Here is a 17,020-nt window from a genome sequence, read left to right on the forward strand (position 1 = left end):
GAGAGATTTTCGTTAAGATTCTATTACTTTGAAGGGGTGTTTTCCCCTATTTTCTAAAATAAGGCAAATTTCTTCAGGCTTGTAACTTTTGATGGGTGATTTTGATTCATCAAGTCTAAACTTGATGAAATTTAGATATTTAAGATCAGCATTAAAATGCAATTCTTTTGACGTATCTCTTGTTATAAAAAATCCCTTTTTTACAGTTCGTTACCACGAACTGTGTTAACAGTTTGTTACCAAAAACGGTTTGATTCGTTGATTGAAGAAGGAGCCACCCTTTCTTATTTGGAAAAATTTCGGTTCATTTCGAATTGTAATATTGCTCCTTACTATCAGTTGAAAAAACTTGCTTCTTTTTATTTAATTTCTGACCGTTTCCCAAATCAGACCAGAAAATCCCCTACCCTTTCTGTGCATAATTACTCCCCTCTCCTATACTCGAAAAGACCTTCTCTTAAACAGTAGGTAAATCCTTATATGCAAACAATGAGAAAATTTATAACTAACAGTCCTTTCCGCAGGGGCTGGGAGGTGGGTAGGTCATGACATCCCTAGTAGCATAGCTACTGAAATTTTAACAGCGCTAAACAAACGGGTTGCCTATCTCAAAATTTTGATCAGATTTCTTTGGGAAAAAGGGTGTGTTAGGGAGCCTAGTTGCCATTCATTTTTGTTTTTTATTGAAAAGGGAACTTGAGCTTTTGATTTTCGATTTGACTAAACCATCTCCCGGTTTTCCAGGGTAATTAATCGACACACTCACCCCTGGGGAAAATATACATGTATTGACAAGCATCCTTGATCTTTCCACTGCCAAACAGTGTAAAATTACAAATGTTTGTAGATGAGAGCTGGAAAACTTTGCAGTGGGGTTCTCTGATATGCTGAATTTAAAAGTGGGGTTTTGAATAAGATCTGTTGACATTATGGGGGTATCTCTCTCTTTTGAAAATAATACAAATATTCTCAGGCTTGTAGCGTTTGATAGGAAACATTAGAAACTAGTAAACTTTACACATATAGAATCATAGGCAGCAAAATAATGCTCCTAAGTAAAGAGCAATGTCGGCACAATTTAAATTTTTTTTTTGTTTAGACCAGTGCACTTCATATTAAGTGAGTTGTCATACAAACTTCAAAAAGGGCATATTCTGTTGGAAATTAGAAGGGCTAGTGCCCTTTTTAATAGTTGAAAGTGATTGGAGGGCAACGAATCCCACCCCTCACCATTTCCCCAAACATATTCAATCAAAATTTTGAGATAGCTATGTTGTTCATCATAGTTGAAATATCTGGAAATTATGTCTTTGAATATGTTAACCCCTCTCCCCACAGCCTTAAGGGCAAGGGTTATAAGTTATACCTTGGGGTATTTAAGGTTTATTCAGAAAGGGCGATCGTATAAACTTCGGAGATGGCTTATTGGATTGCTAATCAGAAGTTTCAGTGTCATGTTTAAGATTCAAAGTAATCGGAGGGTGGACCCGTCTCCCAGATACCTCGTATTTTCCCGAAATGCATCTGGTAGAAATTTTGGGATGGCCATTTGTTGTCGTAAAACTTCGAAAACAGCTCATTGGATTGAAAATTGAAACGTCCGGTCCCTTTTTTAATGCTCAAATATGATTGGAGGGCAATAAACACCCTCCCACTTCCACAATTTCCCCAAACACATCTAATCAAAATTTTACCATAGCCATTTTGTTTAACGCAATTGAAAGGTCCAGAAACTCTCTGATGAGGATTCCCCCACAGCCCTTAGGCCAAGGGTTATAAGTTATGCCCTGGAGGGATATAATGTATATATAAAAATGGTGATCGTAAAAACTTAGGAATGGGCTTATTTGATTGAAAGTAAGATGTTCTAGTGTCCTTTTAAATATCCAGAGGGATCAGAGAGTGAAACTCCCCCTACCCCGACATCACGCATTTTCCTGAAGTGCATCGGATAGAAATATTGGGATGGTCTTTTGTTGTCGTAAAAACTTCAAAATCTGATCATTCTATTTGGAATTGAACGGTCTAGTGCTCTCTTTAATAGTCGAAAGTGGTTGGAGGGTCACTAACCCCTGTCAAACGCCCACGATTTCCTCGAACCCATCCAATACAAATTTTAAGATAGTCATTCTGTTCGACGTAATTTCGTATAAGCTTTGGAGGGTTAATTGGACTGTTAATCAAAAGTTCTAGTGCTCTTTTTGAGATTCAGAATGATCGACGGGTGGAAACCCCGAACACCTCATATTTTCCAGAAAAACATCTGTTGTATTTGAGATGGCCATTTTTTTGTCAAAAAACTTCGAATACAGCTCATCCGATTTGATATTGATCTAACCAGCGCCGTTTTTAAGAGTTAAAAGTAATTGGAGGGCATCAAAACCCCTCCCACACCCACTATTTCTCCAAACACATCCAATGGAAATTTTGAGATAGCTATTTTGTTCAACATAATTGAAAGGTTTGGAAATTATGTCTTTGATGATGACAACCCACCATTGACCTTAGGGCAAGGGTTGTAAGTTATTCCATGGGAAATATAAGGGATATATAGAAAGAGTTATTGTATAACCTTTGGATGGGGCACATTAGATTAGTAATAAGAAGTTATAGTGCTCTCTTTAAGATTCAGAGTGGTCGCAGGATGGATGGATGCTACCCCCCACACCTCGTATTTTCTCGAAATGCATGTGATTTTAATTTTGAAATGGCTACTTGTTGCCTTAGAAACTTTGAGCATAGGTCATTCGATTGGAATTTGAAAGGGTTAGTGCCCTTTAGTCGAAGGTGATAGGAGGGCAATTAACACATTTTCCATCTCCACCATTTCCTCAGACATATCCAATAAAAATTTTGAGATAGCTATTTTGTTCAATGTAATTTAAGGTCCAGAAATTATGTCTCTGAGGGTAGTAGCCTCCCCCCCCAAAAAAAATCCCTCAGGGTAAGTATTGCAAGTTATGCCCTTGAGGTATATAAGGCCTATATAGAAAGGGTGATCATATAAACTTTGGTGGGGGTTAATTGGATTGTTAATCAAAACTTCTAGTGTTCTTTTTGAGATTCCGAATGATCGAAGGGTGGAAACCTCCAACACATCATATTTTCTTGAAATGCATCTGGTAGACATTCGAGATGGCCATTTATTTTAGAAAAACTTCGAATACAGCTCATCCGATTGGATATTGATCTAGCCAATGCCGTTTTTAATAGTCAAAAGAGATTGGAGGGCATCAAAACCCCTCCCCCGCCTACCATTTCTCCAAACACATCCAATGGAAATTTTGAGATAGCTATTTTGTTCAACGTAATTGAAAGGCCTGGAAATTATGTCTTTGATGATAACAACAAACCATAGACCTCAGGGCAAGGGTTGTAAGTTATGGCCTGGGATATAAAAGGGATATATAGAAAGAGTGATTATCTAACCTTTGAATGGGGTGCATTAGATTGGTAATAACAAGCTATAGTGCTCTCTTTAAGGTTCAGAGTGGTTGGAGGATGGACGCGACCCCCCCCCCAGAGTTGTAAGTTATGCCATGTGATATATAAGGGATATATAGAAAGAGTGATTGTATAACCTTTGGAGGGGGAACATTAGATTGGTAATAAGAAGTTATAGTGCTCTCTTTAAGATTCAGAGTGGTTGGAGGATGGATGTGACCCCCCCCCCAACACCTTGTATTTCCTCGAAATGCAGGTGATTTTAATTTTAAAAGGGTTACTTGTTGCCGTAGAAACTTTGAGAACAAGTCATTCGATTGGAATTATAAAGGGTCAATTCCCTATAATCGAAGGTGATTGGAGGGCAACTAACCCCTTTCCCATGTCCACCATTTCCTCAGACATATCCAATAAAAATTTTGAGATAGCTATTTTCGTTCAATGTAATTTAAGGTCCAAGAATTATGTCTATGAGTATGATAGCCTTCTCCCCATCCCTCAGGGCAGGAAATGCAAGTTATGCCCTTGAGGTATATAAGGCATATATAGAAAGGGTGATCGTAAAAACTTCGATGGGGGCTCATTGGATTCGTTATCAGAAGTTCTAGAGCCCCTTTTAAGACTCATTGATCGGAGTATGGATACCCCCTTCCACACCTCGTATTTTCTCGAAATGCAAACATTTGAAATAGTATCACCTTTCTTATTTTCAAAAATGAAAAATTCTCAAAAACCTTTATAAAAAAATAGTTATTACATGTGAATTTAACTGACCATCCACGGTTATTTGTTTTGAATCATCAGATTATTATCAAATAATCTGAGTTTATTCACTAAGTAGGGCGATATTTTGATAAAGTTTTTGTCACAAATAAAGTGTTTAAGTGCTGCTTGTGCTATTTTAGTATCCATTAGATATACCAGTAATAGAATATTCATTGTCTCCCCAAACAAAGCTCATGGGTCCATCCAGTCAGAGGATTTTGCGAGTAAAAGGTTACAATTTGCAACAATATGTATTTTGACCTATGATGTATAGTTTCTACATCATTGTTATTGTTGATTTGTTATTTATAAAAAAAAAATTTCAAACAATTCGTGGTAAAAAACCTATTAGTAAGAAGCGAGACGGCTCAATAGTAACCGAAACTCTAAACACCAAAATTTTTCTATCAATTAATATATTAAAAACATTGGGTGGTTATGGTGATTCCAAATATAGAAATGATAAGTGTAGTGTTCTCCATCAAAAGCTAAGCGCCTGAAAAAATTAGCCTGATTTTTGGAAAAGGGAGAGATACCCTCTAAAAACCAAGGGCCTTAATGAAAATCACATCATAAAATTCCCCGTATTCGAGAACTGTATTGAAAAAAGTTTCAAGTTTCCATCTGCAAAAATATAGAATTTAAAAAAATTCCAAAAAAACACGGATGTGAGTTTTTTTGTTCTCATCAGGGGTGATCTCTCTCTCTCTCTCTCACTCTCTCAATCTCTCTCTCTCTCTCTCTCTCTCTCTCTCTCTCTCTCTCTCTCTCTCTCTCTCTCTCTCTCTCTCTCTCTCTCTCTCTCTCTCTCTCTCTCTCTTTCTTTCTCTTTCCCCTCCTTCTCAATTTCGTAAAAAAGTCAATGCAAATTTATCAATAGCTAATTTTCCTCTATCTCAAAGTTAATTTTTGTAAAGTAAGTAAGTACTTTTATTTCCCGAAAATTCACTAGAATTACATCGGAGTACGAACAGAAAAAAAGAAAGAAAATCACACTACGAACATAACCATAAGTAAACACACACTATGTACACTAACAAAACTACTGACACATGATAGCTAGCCACGGGTTCGTCCTTCCCTTAGCCTTTTCCAGGAAATTCTCTACGACCCGGTTAATGCAAACTGTTGGATCGAACACTCCGTATTTACGCATGATATACGAGTTCTTTGTCCACGGAGGAAGTCTCAGAAGGAACTTCGCGAATCGAAAAAACAGAACTCTTACTTTTGTACATTGGGCGGACGACAAATAATTCCAAAAAGGTCCTATATACAGTACATGTGGAAAGGCAATGGCATGATACAGCGACGCAAGAAATCTACGGCGGAATCGATGTCTGCTACCAATGATTGATCCGTAAGCAATCCAGATTCTCGCCTCTACGTGCAGTAAAAGCAAAGTTCCTGTCGAGTAGAGGCTTTGACCGATTGGTAAACCAAGGTAGGTAATGCTCTCACATGGCTTAACAGCTGAATCACCTAAAGGAATTTCTTTCTCATAATACCCCGCGTTGAAGAACAGTGCGGCAGATTTAGACACATTAAATGATAAACATATATTATTATATTCCCTACTCAAAACATCAAAATTCTTCGATAGTCGATTGGCAGACCTGTTCAAATTAAGTAGGTCGTCAGCATACGCCATCAACGAAACATCGATCCCTTTTGAAACACAAGACGTAGCTACCTGGGCTTGTGCCGGCAGAATGCTATTGTTATACAAAGTCGGAGATACAACTGAGCCTTGCCTGACCCCTTTACGAACTGGTACAACAACGGAATCAGTCGGACATGAGGGTATTTTAATTTGCGCTCTAAGGCTATTGTACATATAATACATAGCTTCGACAATACACAAATTTAGCCCTTGTTTATACGCTTCTAAAAGGATCTGCGCATGCACCGACGAGTCAAACACCCAGCTTACATCAAAAGAACCAATAACTAATGGGTCACCCGTTGCCTCAGAATCAGACAAAATAGCAGCAAGGGCGAACAGAGCATCAGCGCAACCAAGACCTACCGTAAAGCCAAACTGGTAGTTTGGCATTTGGCAAAAGTTTCTAACATTCAATATAATCAATATCAATATAATCAATATAAGGCAATATAATCATTTCAAAAAGCTTACATAAAACTGGCGACACAGTAATTGGGCAATAGGAGGAGCATATATTAGCTGGCTTCCCTTTTTTCAGGATGGGCGTAAGTTGTCCTCTACAGAAAACATTGGGCACAATACCGACTACGAATATGATCTGGTACAATAATGTTAACATTTCATATAAAAGACGAGTACCATTCACAAGGTGAAGTGCAAACAAACCGTCAACAGATTTTTTCTTTTTCAACTTAAAGACATTTGCAGTTACATCTGAAACAGTTACGGTAAAGTCCGGAAAACTCGAATTTAATAGCACAGATTCAAGTTACTCGATATATAGCCATGCTACACTGGGATCTGGGGCACTAAATTCGCTCGTATAGTAGGCTCGCCAGTCGTTTGGGTCACAAGGCATGGACTTAGGCGTTTCTTGGCGGTCTTTCACGCGATCTTTCCATAGACGACTTGGATCTTTGATTATTCTCTCTGTATATTCATATTTCACATTTGTACGATGCTGCTTGAGGGCTTTCTCAAATTTACGTTTTGTGTGTTTACGGAGACAATTTAACATGCCGGATTTTGGACGACCCCCTTCCCTCCATACCGACAACCAAAACTTAGCATCTGGACACGCTTTCACTAGCTCTCGATTCTTTGAGAACCCAGGAATTTTAGTATGTTTACGAATTTTCCTAGCGGGAATAGCAGCCTTTTCCGCGGTTAGTAGTGCATGGGTGATTTCAGCACGAAAGCTATTGACCTGTATTTTAGTTTCTTGGATATTCCTTTGCACGTTGGCTTGTAGGAGATTATATGGTACATTGATTTTCTGCAGCGTCTTGTCGAACACTGTCTGATAAAGAGTAAAGTCGGCCTTTAACCAATCCTTTATTTCGTACCACTGTGAAGAACTTTTTTCCTTAGGAATACACACATTAACACATGCTTCAATGGGGATATGGTCGGTGGAGTGACTTCCCATTAGCACTCTAACTGTACCACTCACGTTTAATGTGCATGCGACATGGTCTATATTTGAGACTGAACCACTAGTGTGTACGAAAGTAAAATCATTGTCTTTTGGAAGCACACGATACCGATTTTCCAATGTGCTTAGGATCAACTGGGACCGAGGAGACGAGTCGTCAGCTAGATCACAGTTGTAGTCTCCGATTATAACGCATTCCAGACTGGACAACATAATAGTCTTGAGGCACTTTGCAAGAGCACGCACTGCCTTTGAAAATCGGTTATCTGATTCTTCGTCGCTGTAGTTTGTGGGGAGGTAGACATTGACGATCACAAGATTCCCAGCTCTTATAACCATAAAGTTTTCAGCTGTATGAAGATTCTCGGAATCAACTGCAGAGCTACACAAAATCGCTAGTCCACCGGAGGGTCTTCCACGTTGACGAGACTTTGCTAGGACAAAATAAAATGCATGATTGTCTGAAAACTTGAGCAGGCTGAGGCTATCACTTGTCAGCAGATGTTCTTGGATGCATAGAATATTGCCTCACCGACATATTTCTTCAATCAAGGGGATTTTGTGAGACACACCTCCGTTCATGTTCCACGGCACGCTCTTAGTACTTGCATGCTGTTCATTCATCGGAGCGTTTTTGCTTTCCAATTCGATTTTTCATCTCAGGACATTGGAATGACTGACAGGTATGTTTTGTCGGTTTACATGCTGCACAGTCAATTGGATTCGTGCAGGGGGTTGTAGCATTTATGTATGGCCAAGGACACCGCAACGGGGACAAACCTGGGGAGCGGAACACGCCGCTGAAACGTGACCAACTTTCTGGCAGTTATAGCATCGTTTTGGAAGTTACACGAACTCTTCAATCGGAAAACGTTCAAACTCTAGTTTTTGCGGACTTTTCATGGCCAGACCTAGCTGATAGAGGGATGAAAAGTACAACTTATAGGTTCGACTTCTACCACACTGTTCTGCCCTTTCGCAGCCTGAAACGCAGTTTTTCACCTTATCGGCATCATATGTAGTCGGAATGTTTTTGATCACGCCTATAAAAACTGGGGATTTCACCCTAGCTTCTGCACTTTGCGACTTCTGGTTGATAGAAGAGGCAATGTTGTTTGCCTTGACCTTCGTTTTAACTGCAAGCCGCCATTCAGATCGACTTCTTTTCAATTCAACATCATCGACTGACAGGTCTTCTCCACACATACTCATCAAAAATTGTTTTCGTTCCTCTTGCGTGATAGTGGAGGGTGGGTTATTCAAAACTACGGAATAGGGTAGTGAAGAAGGTCTATCTGGTGCAGGATTGGGTTGGTTTCCGTCACTTACAGATTTGTTGGAAGGCCATGGGATTGGGACTTGGTTGTTGCGCTCGAGAAAACCTGAGGACTGCCGTCGCATTTCATTCACTGTCGATATGACACATGTGCCTGCTTCTGCTCCACTGGCTGGTACTTCTTGAGGATCAAATATAACGAACTTGGGAAGTTCAATTTATTTGTACAATCTTAATTTTCCTAATTAAAACTATGTGAGAGACTATCAAACATCATGTATCCTAAAAAAGTACATTAAGAGACATAATATATACCAAAAGGACAATAATGTTTGCCTACACACAAACTTTTCAAATCTCTCTTTTTAAATCCATAATGTATGGGCCATAATGCAATGGGCCAATGGGCCATAATGAGCTGTAATGTATACCAAAAGGACAATAATGTTCGCTACACACAAACTTTTCAAATTTCTCTTTTTAAATCCATAATGTACGGGCCATAATGTAATGGGCCATAATGAGCCATAATATATACCAAAACGACAATAATGTTTGGCTACACACAAACTTTTCAAATTACTCTTTCTAAGTCCTCGAACATAAACAATCCATATAAAAAGTCTAAAATTTTATTGTCATTCATGTAAAAAATATATATAAATTAGATACGCCCTTTCGTTCGGCTACAATATTTTATAGCAAAACAATTACTCTAGTTTATTTATCCATATTTTACTCAACAGTATTCCATGCCATTTTGAAATAGTTAAAAAATTTAAAATGTGATCGTAAAAAACGGTCATTTTTAAAAACTACTTTTTATACGACTTGTATAGGCTAAGCCTTTCGCTGGATTTTCACTGCCTACTAACACTATTAGCTAACAGATATAGCAATAATAATTTTTTATTTGATATTAATTGTAGAAGGGGCTTTGGCATTCATCGTTAGTAATTACAAGCTTCACCATTAATCCCTCCATGAAAACAGATGAAAAGGATCATTTTGCGAAATGGAGGCCAACCTATGAATATCAAATGACCGCGGGTATTTTTCCCATCAAAAAACGATATTCTGAAGCATTAGATATTTGGAGGTTTTTTATTTATGACGGGTTTTTTTTGAAGAATGAAGGCGTGCCACGTTATTTGTAAAATAATGATGATTCGGCAAACTCAGCAGGAGGGAGTACCCCAGTTCATTTCTATGAGAACTCTTGGTCTGATATCGCTACAAATCCACGTAGACCAAAGTAAATAATGAGCGGAGAAAAAAGCAGTAAAAACGATGAGACTTTATATAAGGGGTTGCTCGCCTTCATGAAGCACCTACACCAGGTAGCAAGTGCCAAGTGTGGTGGAAACTATGCCAAGCGAGGAGGAAACTGTGTCAAGCGTGGTGGAAACTGTGATAGGCGTCGCAAAACTGCAATGCTCATATGGCCTTCTATGCACTAGCTGGCGGAGATTGGGTGTTCCCCCAAATTTATAATCAGTCATGAAAAGTGACAGACTCAAAATAGGTCATAATTATAAAGCACTAAAAACACGGCCATCTTCAGCCCCCCTCCAATACACAAGATAGCTTACTCCTACACTTTGCTTATAATTGTTGTCAAAATTTACAAAGCAACAATAAACTGATACCAACCCATTTACAAGGAATTATTTTCCTTGAATTTGGTTTGGCTGGATAATCGTAGAATTCCATTCTTCATTTAGCTTATACATAAGAGTTGTTTCATATTTAGAGCATCCTGAATAGCAATCACCCTCGCCGTTTGTGGATAGATATATAACCTATTTAAAAAATCTTTAGCGACTTTTGAAAACTTTCACATCTATGTTCAATGTGAGTTCATCAGCTTGTCAAACAGTTCGTGGTAACGAACTGTAGTAAGGAGCGACCCGGCTCAATAGTAACCAAAACTCTAGAAAACTCTAAAAATGGGATTTTGATACCAAAAACTACATCAAAAGAATTGCATTTTAATGCTGATTTCAAATTTATAAGTTTCATCAAGTTTAGTCTTACCAATCAAAAGTTACGAAGCTGAGAAAATTCGCCTCGTTTTAGAAAATAGGGGGTAAACACCCCTTGAAAGTCATAGAATCTTAACTAAAGTCACACCATCAGATTTGGCGTATCAGAAAACCCTATTGTAGAAGTTTCAAGCTCCATCTATAAAAATGTGGAAATTTGTATTTTTTGCCAGAAGGCAGATCACGGATGCGTCTTTATTTGTTTGTTTGTTTTTTGTTATTATTTTTTTCCCAGGTGTGATAGTATCGACTCAGTGGTCCTATAATGTTGCGAGAGAGCTCATTCTAACGGAAATGGAAAGTTCTAGTGCCCTTTTTAAGTGACCAAAAAAATTGGAGGGCACCTAGGCCCCATCCCACGCTAATTATTTTCCCAAACTCACCAGATCAAAATTCTGAGATAGCCATTTTATTCAACGTAGTTAAAAATCCTTATAACTATGTCTTTAGGGACGACTTACTCCCCCACAATCCCCGTGGGAGCGGTTACAAGTTACAAACTTTGACCAGTGATTACATGTAGTAATGGTTATGGGGAAGTGTATATACGTTTTCAGGGGGATTTTTTGTTTGGGGGAGGGGTTGAGAAGAGGAGGATATGTTGGGGGAACTTTCCATCGAGGAGTCCGTCATTGGGGAAGAAAATTTCCATGAAGGGAGCGCAAGATTTTCTAGCATTATTAAAAAAAAAACAATGAAAAAATAAAAATGAAAATTTTTAATCAACTGAAAGTAAGGAGCAGCATTAAAACTTAAAACGAACAGAAATTATTACGCATATGAGGGGCTCACCTCCTCCTAATACTTCGCTCTTTACGCTAAAGTATTTTTAGTAATTTCAACTATTTATTCTACGGCTTTTGTGATTCAGGGGTCATTCTCAAGGGATTGGGACAAAATTTAAGCTTTAATGTAAACAGCGAGGTACTGACGAGGGAGTGAACCCCCTCATATTCGTAATAAAAACGTGAGAATACAAAAGTTCGTTACGTAAGCTAATTTGTAAGTTACGTATATCTTTTACTAATAAAAATATTCGCAAAAAATTAAAAGTTCTAGTTGCCGTTTTAAGTAAACAAGAAATCGGAGGGTAGCTAGGCCTCCTCCCCCGCTCTTTTTTTTCTCAAAATCATTCGATTAAAACTATGAGACAGTCATTTAGCCAAAAAAATTAAATATGCAAATTTCGTTTTAATTATTCATCTGCGGAGAGCCAAAATCGAAACATGCATTAATTCAGAAACTTCCAGAAATTAAACAAAAAACAAGTTTTTTTAACTGAAAGTAAGGAGCGACATTAAATCTTAAAACAAACAGAAATTACTTCGTATATGAAAGGAGCTGCTTCCTCATCAACACCCCACTCTTTACGCTAAAGTTTTTACTGTTTTAAAAAGTACAGTTGAGAGAGAGCCAAACTTTAGCGTAAAGAGCGGGGCGTTGATGAGGAAGCAGCCCCTTATATATACGAAGTAATTTTTGTTCGTTTTAAGTCTTAATTTCGCTCCTTACTTTCAGTTTAAAAAATTTTTTTTATTTAATTTCTTTAAAGAAGTACAGCTCCGGTCTTCAAGTGGTATATTGTTTAAATAATCAGCAATATATTCTGCGTCCATTTCGGGTCATTTGTTGCTTCTTTCAGCCAGTCAACAATAATATTTATAACTTTTTTAGCTTCAAGAATTGTTTGTTCTAAATATTTTTTGGAAAGCTTGGAATCAAAATTTTTTTCTAGATGAATTACTCTTTTTTTTATCAAATAGATCAATTGAAGTTACTTGGTCAATTTAATTCTGTTCAATATTTTGCAGTCTTGGACGTGCTATGGTTGTTAAAACCATCTTCACTAAAGTATCATCAGTTACTTAAGGGCCTACAATTTTCTACAAGAACTTTGGTTTACATATCAAAACCAGTATCCAGTAAGAGGAACCTTTAGAACAGTTTTGTCACCTGCACATGGCTTGTTATATTCTGCCATAAGCATAAGGGCTCGTAGTTTGTCAGACCATGTCGCTAGGACAGCGTTATGAGCTTCGAATTCCTAACCATCAGCTGACTGTATTATAATATTCATAGATAGTCCTGTGTTGAAATGCATTAATTTTACTAGCTAAGGACACTCTTCCACAAATATCTCGTGTAGAAATAATCCAATTGAATACATAAAGAAATTTTTAGTAAAAAATTTGCATTCGTTTACTTTTTAAGGTGATCACAGCGAAAGTATATTTTATAAAGGACCGTTAAGGGCTTGCATTTACTTAGGGGATACACATTTGCCCTTAGTTTATGACGAAAGCTTGAATTTAAAATCTATAAAATTTTCTGTAATCTATTTTTGTAGGCTAGTGGGAGGGGGTACGTGATATTGAGGCTTAAAGTTTGTTATCAGTAATAATTTTCCGGCTGTATTTAGATTTAGCCCCACAATAGCTCCGTGCATGTACTAGCTCAGAGTCTAAGCACATATGAGGCCATTAGCTCAGCTATGGTAACATGCCTGAAACATGTACCTTAAAAATTTTCACTATCAGAAAAAATAGCTAATTTCGTTCGAATTTTATCCATTTATAACATTAATGACATTGATATGTATATATTGGCAGCGCTTTTTAGACAATTTTTCTCCATAATATTTAAAAGAAAACAAATTGGGAGTCAAAACTTAGCTTTAAAGTCAAGATGGTTTTTTAATCATTTAATTTTGCTATCTCCACGAAGAGCAACAGTGTCAACCTCGAGTTAAAGTGGAACGAGATAAGAATGAAATTTGTCGTTTGGATTAAAAACCCTTTTCACAGCATAGCATGATTTGAATTCAGATTTGATCTACTTAAATATTTTATTAAAATATTGACGCTATTTAAGTCTCCCAAACATAACTAAACGTATAAAAAGGAGAGTGAGAAATCACTTATGGAGAAAGAAGTGCTACTGAAGACTTCGACAATAATATTTTTATGACTATAACCTTCAGATATATATACATATATATATATATATATATATATATATATATATATATATATATATATATATATATATATATATATATATATATATATATATATATATATATATATATATATATATATATATATATATATATATATATATATATATATATATATATATATATATATATATATATATATATATATATATATATATATATATATATATTGTATATCATGAAAAAAGAAATCACCAATGCAACAGCACAAACATATAAATAAAAATAAAAAAAAAGGAAGACAGAAGGAGAAAATAACTGTTTCTGTACATTAGTAATTAATATAGATCAGTACTTGAAAAAGGCCCTAACCCTACTCATCCATACAAAGACAAAGATCAAACAGCATAGCCATACGCAATCAACCATAAAGAATAATCCATGGACAGGCTGTTTTGTCGTAAGTATAAGTCGTTATTTACCAGATGTTAAAAACAGTAAAAAAAAAGACAAATAATTCAGAGCCAACATCCCAATACAAGGGCACATCAGGAGAATACACACTTGTCTATAGGGTTTCAGCACTTTAAATTCCCTACCCAGGAAAGTGGCGTGCCAACCATAAATTCCCCATGGTATTCCCGTGCTGGGTATCACCCCCAAAATATGTTCCTATGAAAAATCAAATGTAGAACAACGAAATAACCCCAAAACAAGCTTATCATACCTTGGTTCTGGCCTTCGTGTATTTATGTTACCAATTCACAATCTATATTAATTATAATGTTTATTTTTTAAATAAACAATTATTTAAAAAATTTCAGTATATCAAATTTTTCTCTATTGATGTAAATGTGACCTAGATAAAAATCAAGGGAATGAATGCAAAATAAGGCCAATTGAAAATATAATATATCCAAAATCCTCCCGAAATCCACTGTCAAAAATTAGGGATACGGCAAACTCAGTAACAAGGAAAATCAAAATCAACCAAAGATTTTGCTAAGTATTTCAAAATAATTCTTTCGGTATTTATTTAAAAGTTCGTTATAATGAAAACTAAATTTTTTAAATTGCCAAGTTAATTTGCAAAAAACCTCTTAAAATCAATTTTTGGCTTAAAATTTTAATCATATAATTACTATAAATCCTTGCATATCTAAGTAACTGTGAGTAAAATGCTGAATATGTCATATTTGAGTGTATATTACTTTCAGGGAACGGGAAACTAATCACTTCAAAATCGAAATCATACGTTTTATTATACATTTTAAAACCTAATTTATTATTATCAGAAATATTAATATTCAAATCTAAGAAATGATCTTCTAGACCAGTGCCATGACTAGGTTCAAGAGTAAGCTCTGATGGATTTATATTTTTCGAAATATCTATAAATTCCTTACAATTTAAAACCAAAATATCACCTAAATATCTTTTATTATTTGACAAAACATGTTTTAAATTATTTGGATTATTCTTACCCATCATATATTTATATTCGAGTTGACTTGACTGAAACTATTTAGTTGTATTTTGTTCATTTTTTGTTTAGTCTGTGTATTTTTATTTAAGTTTGCCAATTTCTTATTTCTGAGATCTGTTTGCTTATAAATCATGTTTTAAATTTTGTCCTAATTTATTACTCCATTCTTCACCAGGTCACCATGTCATTATTCATACGCTTCTTGTGGGCAAAAGACTAAGGGGCTGTTCTTACTCAGATTATATGATTCTTAAGGCTGAATTGTAATCCCAAGTTTTTGCATTACAAATGAGCATTATAGTAATTAATATTGAAAACAGTCGTTATAAATAATCAGCCAGTCAGTAAAATCAGTCACTCCCCCCTTCCAAACATTTTGGCTGGTAATTCCCCTGACTATACTAATGCTATTTATATATACTATCTTTTTAAATGGGCAATAATTGTATATGTTTTATGTGGGTATTTTTTCTCAAAAACGGCTACATATTTGTCGGAATATTGGCATTCGGGGATATTCTGGTCTAAAGAACAATCTAGATAGGTCAGACGTTTGAGGAAATTCGTTAAGAGCCTTTATTTTGGAAGAAAACTGATCATTTTCAAGCATAGAAAATTTCACATTAAACTGCATAACGGGCAAAGAGCTTGTAATTGCAAAAATATTCGTAAAAATTTTGATAAGTGATTACAAAACTTTTTGTAATCTGCTCTCTTTGGGGGAGTTGGGACGATTTCCAGTGCTTTGGCGAGTTCGATACTTCTGGACGTGCTAGGACGATGAAAATTGGTAGGCTTGTCAAGACTAATTGACTTGATAGCGGTCGTTTCCCCGATCCGACCGTCTAGAGGGCTGGAGGGAGAAGAAATATAGAAAAAAATGAGGAATTTTTAACTTAAGATTAGGTGATCGGATCTTAATGAAATATAAAATTTAGAAGAACCTTGTGTCTCAGAGCTTTTATTTTAAATTGCGACCTTATCCAGCGATATTGGGGGGGGGGGAGTTGGAGGGGGAAACGGAAAATCTTGTAAAATGCTTAGAGTGGAGAGATCGGGATGAAAACTGATGGAAAGAATGAACATAAGTCCCAGACACGTGATTGACATAACTGGACTGAATTTGCTCTCATTGGCGGAGTTGGGGGGTGTTAATTCGAAAAAATTAGAAAAATTGAGGTGTTTTTAGCTTAAGAACGGGTGACCGAATCTTAAAGAAATTTGATATTTAGAACAAATTCATGTCTCAAAGCTCTTATTTTAAATCCCGACCAGATCTGGTGATATTAGGGGGAGTTGGAGAGGGAAACCAGAAATCTTGGAAAATGCTTAGAGTCGAGAGATCAAGGTGAAACTTGGTGGGAACAATAAGTACATGTCGTAGATACGAGATTGACGTAACCGGACTGGATCCATTTTTGGGGGAGTTAGGGGGTCCAGTGCTTTGGTCAGTTCGTTGCTTCTGGACGTGTTACGACAATGAAAACTTGGTTGGCGTGTCAGGGACCTGCAAAAATTGACTTCATAACAGTAGTTTTCCCCGATTCGACCATCTGGGGGGCTGAAGGAAGAGGAAAAATTAGAAAAAAATGAGGTATTTTTAACTTACGAATTGATGATCAGATTTTTGTGTATTTTGATATTTAGAAGGACCTCGTGAGTCGTGACTCAGAGCTCTTATTTTAAATCCCAACCGGATTTAGGCCTCTGATTTTCCTTTTAAATCAATCTATTGATTCTTAGAATTTTGCTAGAGGTCATGCCATATGAGCTCTTGGCTTATCCGACCTCGTCACAAGTGCCATATGAGCTCTTAGCTCTTGTTTGGTTATGCCAGGGCACTTCGTATAGAAGCAGTTGTCGTAAAAACTTTGAAAGGGACTCACTCGATTATAAATAGAAAGGACTAGTGCCTTTTTTAATAGTCGCAAGTTGTCGGCGGCCAGC

General features: G+C 36.5%; 1 long non-coding RNA gene across 1 annotated transcript in view; it reads left to right on the forward strand.

The window, feature by feature from the left end:
• The window catches only part of LOC136029998 (uncharacterized), a 33,971-nt gene that overhangs the window by 2,298 nt on the left and 14,653 nt on the right, over window positions 1-17,020 (forward strand). The window lies entirely within an intron of this gene.

The sequence above is a fragment of the Artemia franciscana genome, chromosome 8, assembly GCF_032884065.1.
Source record: "Artemia franciscana chromosome 8, ASM3288406v1, whole genome shotgun sequence".
Taxonomy (NCBI): domain Eukaryota; kingdom Metazoa; phylum Arthropoda; class Branchiopoda; order Anostraca; family Artemiidae; genus Artemia; species Artemia franciscana.